The 8,889-nt window shown below is 41.5% G+C and overlaps 1 protein-coding gene across 2 annotated transcripts in view; it reads right to left on the reverse strand.

Annotated features, from left to right (window-relative positions):
• Positions 1–8,889, reverse strand: part of NALF1 (NALCN channel auxiliary factor 1) — a 547,669-nt gene that overhangs the window by 415,157 nt on the left and 123,623 nt on the right. The gene's annotated exons all lie outside the window — the stretch shown is intronic.

The raw sequence follows: 8,889 nt of genomic DNA on the forward strand, positions 1-8,889 counted from the left end.
GAGGAAGAGGAAGAGGAAGAGGAAGAGGAAGAGGAAGAAGAAGAAGAAGAAGAAGAAGAAGAAGAAGAAAGAAGAAGAAGGAGCAGCCACCACCAAATAAAAGCAAATGTGATTTTGACATCAGCATCAGGATGGGATCTCCCACCTGCCTCCTGCCCATCTGGGGTCCCAGGGTCCTGTCCTAACCCCACTGCCCTTCCAGTTCCTCAGCCAGGCCACCATCTTCCCCTCCAGCCTCAGCGCCGCAACACACATGATGTTCCTTTGCAGGGACACACCGCCCATCTGTCTACACCCTCTGGGAGCTCAGCTCAAATATTACAGCCCTGGGAAGCCCCAGGGTCTCCCAGCCAAAACCCTGCTGCCATGATCATGCTTTCTAGGGGCTTCCCATGATCTGCTTTCTCAACAGTTTTTCCAAATGTGCAATCATTTTAGTAAAGATGTGTTCACTTATTTAATATCTGTCACTCACACCAGACTATAAACTCTGCAAGGGCCAGACCATCTACCTTGTCCATTCTGCACATCTGTTTAGTAGAAGTCCCACTGAAAGTGCCACATCAGCACATGGATGAGACAGTCTGAGACTTGTCAAGATCATCTTAACACAAGTCTAGCGTGCTTTCCAGTCCACCACTGGTGTGTAGATGGCCTCAACCTATTTCAAAAGTCTAATTATTTTCATATAAGTCTAAAAGTAAATTATGTTTAGGATTAATTTTAGTAACAATTACTCTTTTTCAATTCAAATGTTTGACATTGATGCAATGTGTAAAAAGTAAGGTAAAGAAACATAACCCATGATGTAAGAATGCATGATTCTGACTTTCCACCAACCCTTTAAAATACACTTGGTGGAGTAATCTTTCCTTGCCACCACTAAAACCTCTGGCAGAGTCTCCATGCCATTTATGCTTATGCATGGTCAAGAGACAGGGCCAAGGTCATTTTACATTGCAAAATAATCTCAATTCTGTAGTTAGAATCTATAATTACACGTGCTATTCCAAAAACCAAAATTAACTTCGCACTGAGTCTTCCCACATGCATTTCAGCTCAGTTGTCTCTCCTGGATTCTTCAGCTACCAAGGATGAGAGATTTCAGGATACTCAATCAACAGGCATAAATGTGGGCAGATATCTCCAATCTGGTGCAAAGTTTCTAAATAAAGTAACATCTCTGCCTCTGTTGGACTAGCTAGTGTTAGTGGACCTTAGTCCCAAAGGTCTCTAAAGGCCCATGGATTCCTTTGCTGCCTCACTGAGCTCTTTCTTCCCCATTGCCAAGCAGTCCTTCGCTCCCCAGGCTCGTGGGAGTCTGGGGTACATCATGCCCTCTCCTACAGGTATTTGTGTGCACACTGCATCTTCCCTCCTGGTAAAAACAAAAACAAAAACAAAACAAATCAAAAACCTCCTTAGAAACACAAACTCAAACTTTATCATTTTTATTTCCTCAATATTACTAAAGGCAGGGAAGGACCATGATGAGTACATTGAATATTAAAGTATTTTTTAAATGCATGCAAATCGGTTACATAGAAAAACAAGTGTTAAAAATTCAAGCATAGAATGACAACAGCTTGAAATAAAGAATGGTCTAATTTTTTTTTGAAAAAGAACAAGTTTGCATATTAGATTGGATTTTTGATGGATGTGTATAGATGCAAAGTTTAGGTGGAGAAAGGAAGAAAAGACATGACACTATATTATTTTCCAAAGGCACATTTATACTGTAAGTGGGGATTAATGAAAAATTGTATAAATTACTCTAACCCTATCTCTATTCTTTTACGACAAAACTTAACTGAAGCTAAATTTTATTTCAGCAACATCCCTCTAAATCATTAATGGGTCAGTGGATTTCTCTACACATACTATATTCAAATCAAATAAAAGACAACAGCACAGAGGGAAAAGGGATGATACATGAATGCAAAGTACGAAATGCAAGTGATGACATCATCCTGTTGATTCATGTAACCAGTCTAATTGGAGCACCTGGTCTCTGCCAGCTCTGTTCTGAGCTACTGGTGTTCAACAGTGACCGTTAGAAAGGGTTCCTCTCTCAAGAACTTGCATTCTAGTTGGGGGGAGTAGTTAACAAACACATAAACCACAAATATTATTACCAGAGGTGCAGTGAAGACCATACAACAGACGGATGTGTAAAAACACAATGGGGCAGGGGTGCCTGGGTGGCTCAGTCAGTTAAGCATCCGATTCTTGATTTCGGCTCAGGTCATGATTTCAGGGTTGTGAAATCAAGCCCTGCATCGGGCTCTGTGCTGGGCATGGAGCCTGCTTAGAATTCTCTCTCTCCCTCTCTTCTGCCCCTGCCCTCCCTGCTGTCTCTCTCTCTCTCAAAAAAAAGAAGAAGAGAGAGAGAGAGAGAAATAAAAGAAAAACCACAACCAACGGGCCAAGGATGATGAAGCTGGGCATGAAGTGGTGGGTGGAAAAGGATGGCCTCTTTGAAGGAGTGGTGTTTGGTCTAAGAACTTGATGTAATGCCTTGGGAATGTCTGGGGGTAGGACACTCCAGAACATTCTGTCCTGGGGTTGCAGGGTAAGCGCAAGCCTGGTATGTGGGAGAGACAGCATGAGGGCCAGCGGGAAGGGGTATAGGGTGGGGAGAGTGGAGCAGAGTGGCAGATGGGGTGGGATGGGGTAGGAGGACTGCACGTGCCCTCCCCAGGGGCCAAGTGAGGATTTTATTTTAACCATGATGAGGCCATAGGAGTGGATCTAAGTAGCGATGTGTTTACAGAGTATGCTGGGATTGTTGTACGTAAGATCATAACAATAAAAGCAGGGCAAACACGGTGGCCTTGCGGAAGTCCAGTGGGTTACAGTGAAGACTGGGACAGGAGTGCAGGCAGAAAGAAGACAAGAAGCTTTGAGACCGATGGCCACTTGACTCGGCATGAGGGACAAGGAAACGAGAGATATGCACAGGATCACAGGTACGCAGACTATGCATCATAAATACATCTTACAACTGTGTGAGGTCTGAACGTCTATAAAATACATTCACTCCTTTAGTGCCCCCCCATGATCATCCCACTAGGGAAGTCTTGTTACTCCCCTTTGTCTGTCGTCCCCTACAGTTTTGTCCCGTGATTATGCAAACTTCCTTATCTTAACAGTAGTTTTAATAATTTAAAAGAAAAAGCATCTAACCAATTTTGAGGTCTCAGAATATGAAATACATTCGATGACAATGATGAGCATTCAATAGTTTCTCTTTAAAGTCTGAGAAATTCAAAAGATAGTCTACAGAGACGAGGGATCAAAAACTACCTCATTCACTCCTGCTACCTCTCTTGAGAGCAAATGATGGCTGGTATTTCAGATTCCTTATGCTTGGGACTTACACGTGTGAGTTATTAAGGAACAAACATTATTTTATTGAAATCTGTCACCCCTGCTCATTCTGTCTCTACCCCATGGCCCAGTGCCTCATCTCACTCTGGTGTCCAATGTTACCCATACACCACCTAACACCTGTCCATTATCCTACTTGACTCAAAGAACACAAGTCATTTCCTGAAGTTAACCACCATTTTACTTACGTGGCTTCTCTTTTGGAAGAAATTGCAAATGGGTTCAGTTTAACATTATTTAAATCTCTGACTCCCCCCAGAATATCACCGAACTATGCGTTTTGGTCTTAAGAGAATAAATCACAAAATGAGGTGGGGGGGGATTAATTATAGTGATACGTCTTACATGTTCTCATTAAATGAGTATGGCAATTTGATCTCCTGTAAAAAAACAAAATGAGTTGCCTAGAGCCACACTGCCCAGTACGGTAAACACTAGTGACGTGTAGCTATTTTATATTTGCAGATAAAATACTTAGTAAAAGTATGTCCCATGCAATTGTTGGGATACAAACTAAGAAGGTATTTGCTGTTTGTCTAAATTTAAAGTTGAATTGGATATCCTGTATTTTTTATTTGCTAAATCTGGCCACCCTAAGCTATTACAATAAAACTACTAAAATTAAATAAAATTAGAAATTCAGATAGTCAGTTGCACTAGACATAGGTCAAGAGCTGAACAGCCACACAGAGCACGTGGTTCTGCAGACCTGGGCCAGCTCCCTCACGACAGACAGGACTATTGGACAGCACATGGGAAGAACACCTGAAATCCCCAAACCAAACTTTAAGCAAGAAATAAGTATAATTCTAAAAATAACAATCTTCCTCTAAAGGCCTCTCATGTAGCATTTTATATTTCAAAATTAAATATAATCTACTAATGTGATACTTCTCAACACCATAATAATGGCTGACAATTCTGGATTGTTTTGTACGTGGCCGATTCGATGCTAAACATCGTAACCACATTCTCAAGCCACTGTCATTCCAATCTGACGCTACAGGCTCTCTTACAGTAACAGTGATCTGAGGGCCACGGAGACCAAGGCCGGGGGCCACTCATTCACCTCCTCGGGGCTGTTGCCACGTGAAGCAAGGCCACCAAACAGAACCAGCCACGCACATGTTCTACAACCATTCCTCCCACCTGACCCTGCCGAGAATTTGAAAACCTTTCAGGTCAGGGTAAGGGAGGATTTTGCCTCAAGCGGTGAAGAGCTCAACATTAGTAAATTTCAATTATGTGCCATCTCCGTTCGCTTGGGTGAGTGGAAGACCATCACAGAGAGACCAACAATGGGAAAATATGTTAACTATGTCTTGAACAATATAAAGTGCCTTAGATACGCATGGCAAAGCAATTGTTTTTAGAACTTAAAGAGGGAAAAATGATAAAGGATGACAGTTCTCAGGTGCCTGTTCAAATAAAATGCAACCAGACCTCTTTTTTTCTGCATAAGGAAGATTTTTCCGGGGGAAAACCCAGGGGCGGTGTCAAAGGCAACATTTCCCAGTGTCATCCTATAGCTCCTCTGCAGGCCACTCTGGCCCCAAGGCCAAGGACCTGCTGCCAAAGAACTGCAGGAATTTGCTCAGGGAATTGAGAGGTCAGACCAGAGACTAGCAGGACGTCCGGTGGCATAACTGAATTACCTGATGAAAATGTCACCAAAGCCGGGCAGACAAGCATCTCCTCGTAGAGGTCGCTGGTGAGGGTGATGGTAATGAGGAGAAGCAGGAAGGCACTTTTAAATGGAGCGGAAGGACAAAATGTCACAGAACAAAAAGACCCAGCCCGAAAAGCCCAGAATGGTGTTCTGTCATTGGACTGGGCAGGAAGGTTGATCAGACAGCTTGCTTCCCTGGGGATACTGCCTCTTTAGTCCCCTTGAAGCATCCAGAGAGAAGTCACCCTGCCAACAATCTGGGCGACGCAGGACATCTGCAAGGGCTCTCCAGGGGTCAGAATTTTTAATTCCCCCTCCTCTGTCCCAGCCAGAGCTGTCTCACCTTTTCTTCCACTTCTTACCCTTGGCCTGCCCTCCCCCAGCTGGCCATCTGGCCTTCTCTTTCTCCTTTCTTTTTTCTCTTACCAGGTCCTACTGCTTAATTTTTATGACAATTTTTATAACTGATGTAACTCATAATCTATGACTCTTCTTTGTTTTAGGATCCCAGTAAACAAAGAATCACACTGGAGTTGGATTTTTGTAGCAGCTTTCTGATACGTGAAATTAAAACTATCCTGGTGATAGTCTGGCAATTAAAAGGAATCTGCATACCTCAGTCCTATGGAGCCGTGCAAAAAAGAAATTTCAAGGGATGGTCATTTAAGCCTAAACTGGAACTCTAACAATAATAATATTGAAAGATTTAATTTAAAAAAATCAGACACCAAAGAGTCAAGACAGATATTTTTTTTAAATGGCTTTAATTAGGGGATTCTTAAATTCTCCATGCAAATCTGGGAATGCAATAGCAATGGAAACAGACGTATCTTTTGTTCTAGAAAGTCTTCAGATTCTTGAAATGTGTAAGTGAGTAAGTTACGGTAAGTGTGAAAACATTCCATTCCTGTCTTTTTTTATTTATTTGCTTCGATTCCCTTTCTCAAATTGAAGACACTGTCAAAGGTCACATCTTGAGTGGCATATATATTATCATTTAAATGATTAAACAATATAGCTCCCTGTAGATATAACTAAATCTTAACTTGCAATCTTCTTGAAGCAATTATTATTTAATATAGCATTTGAGTATGTAAAAGTATGTGAAAAAAATACAGAAAGGCAAGTTCAGGAAAGGAACTAAACATTGGGTCGTTAAGTGTTAGATAATTAGTACTCATAGCAAACCTCAGAAGTTAATTTTCCTGTCTGGATTTTACAGATGAAGCATGGGAGCATAGGGGCGTTGATGGAATTGCTCCAGAGGTAAGAAGAAACTGAGAATCCAATTCGGTTCTGCTGTGCTCCCAAGTCCTTGCTTGGTGCATTCTATTAAGCTTTGAGGATTAATGCAATCAAAGCTTCCAATGAGACTGCTCCCAGTGCAAGAAGAAGCCACACAGTGCTTCACCAAGAGGGAAAGGATGTAAATTGGGGAATAGCAAATTCTTAATATGCAGTTCACAGGTTCAACAGCATCTAAAAGTTTCCAGGGCTTGACTTCTCCTGGGAGAATTCAATGTAGGACATTCAGAATGACAGCTTTTAGGTGTATTTGTTCTGAGAAGCTAAAGTGGTTTTTGCATTGTCTCCTGGGGAATTAGTGAGTGATTGGAACTAAAGAAAGCATTCAAAATTAAAGATATTTTGATTAAGTGGAACAGATCAACTGTTTATGTTGAGAGTGCTCATCTTAAAATCTAGGAAATAAAAACTAAATAGTAGGCAATGGGAGTGCCTCAGATGAAAGTAGTAGTTGGGAAAACACCTTCTGGTCTAGTTCACCAAATCTGGTCAGAACAAACACTTTGAAGGCACAGCGGAGGATGGGTGATGGATGGCATCTTATCCAGGGGGTCAAATGCTACGGTTGAGAGGATGAAGAAATAATGACAGATAGAAATGTAATTATTCATACTATAAACACGTGTGGGGATTTTCTAACAGTCATGAAGAAGGTAAATAAAACAAGAGGATGGTAAGAATATAGGTCACTCATACATTCTTGCAGAAATTGGGAAAATCCATTTAGTTTTATGTAAATCTGAGCCAAGAATTCATGATCTGTTATGGGTTGAATTATATTCCCCCAGAATTCATATACTGAAGTCCTAATCCCAAACACCTTAGAATGTACCCCTAGATAGAAAAAGGATCATTATAAATACAATTAATCAAATTAGGATGAGATCATTAAGGTGGGCCCCTAATCCAATGTGACTGCCATCCTTATTATAAAAAGGGAAAATTTGGACAGAGACACACACAGGGAGAATGCCACAGGAAGATGAAGGCAGAAATTAGGGTGATGCTGGGGAAGCCAAGGAATGCCAAAGATTGCCAGCAAGCACTAGAAGCTGAGGGAGAGGCTAGGAACGGCTTCTCCCTCACCCCCCTCAGAAGGAATCGACATCTTGATCTTGGACTCCTAAGCTCCAGACTGTTTCTGTTATGTGAGGTCTATAGTACTTTACTACGGCCTCCCTAGCAAGGCCAATAAAGTGCCCAAGGATGTGTTCCTCATCTGGTTTTCTATACAGACTGCATGGGATCATGAAAGTGTCACCCACACACACTTTACAGTCTACATTAGAGTCAAAGTAAGCAAAAAGCTCATCGTCTGTCTCACATGAATCAGAGTTTTGTTTTTCTTAATAATACAATCTTCTATTATTCACTCAGTTGGTTAAGCGACCAACTCTTGATTGCAGCTCAGATCACGATCATAGGGTCGTGAGATGGAGCCCGAGTGAGGCTCCACAGTCAGCAGGGAGTCTGCTTGAGATTCTCTCTCTCCCTCTCTCTCTGCCTCTCCCCCTGCTAACACATTCTCTCTCTAAAATAAATAAATAGAGGTGCCTGGGTGGCTCAGTCGTTAAGCGTCTGCCTTCGGCTCAGGTCATGATCCCAGGGTCCTGGGATCGAGCCCCGCATCGGGCTCCCTGCTCCGGGGGAAGTCTGCTTCTCCCTCTCCCCCTCCCCCTGCTTGCGTTCCCTCTCTCGCTGTGTGTCTCTCTCTCTCTGTCAAATAAAAAATAAAAAATAAAATAAATAAATAATTTTTTTTTAAAAATCTTAAACAAATAATACAATCTTTTCAAACTAAAATATATTCAGAACCAAATTAATAATTGAATATTAAAAAAGGCAAGCATCTGAAATCCATTTATACCATACAATATATTCTCAAATATAACATATGAATGTTATGCTTTGTTGGACGGTTTGTGATCTATTCCACAAATGTGAAAATAACAAAAAAGGTACATGAATAAAACACACATAGGCAGAGTCTGAACAAGACCTGGTAAAAAACATTACTTCAAACCCTCCGTTACCATGTGGGTAGAATGAGAACAAGCTGATGGCAAAAATATCTTTTTTACCTTCACCTGTAGCATAGTTCTCAGCACACTGTACCTGTTTCCTAAGTATCTGTCATGTCATGAGACAGTCACATGTTGGCATGTCCGAAATCGAATTATTTTATATTCACTGTGTACATGTATGACATCTTTTTTCCTGGGAAACACATTCTTTGCTTTAGGATCCCAGTAAACAAAGAATCACACTGGAGTTGGATTTTTGTAGCAGGTAGAAATGTAATGGAGTAAATGAAGCAAAATAAAACCTTACGGACACATGAGCGTGCCACGATTTTAACCATAATTGTTTATATAAAAAAGAGATGAGTAGAAATGTACTGAGACCCACAGGCACTTAAAATCATTCACCTGATGATTCTGACCTATGAGAAGGGCACAAATAGATAAAAACTTTAATCCGGGGCGCCTGGGTGGCTCAGTTGGTTGAGCGACTGCCTTCGGCTC

Source organism: Leptonychotes weddellii, chromosome 3 (genome assembly GCF_054177405.1).
Source record: "Leptonychotes weddellii isolate Sample4059 chromosome 3, ASM5417740v2, whole genome shotgun sequence".
Classification (NCBI taxonomy): domain Eukaryota; kingdom Metazoa; phylum Chordata; class Mammalia; order Carnivora; family Phocidae; genus Leptonychotes; species Leptonychotes weddellii.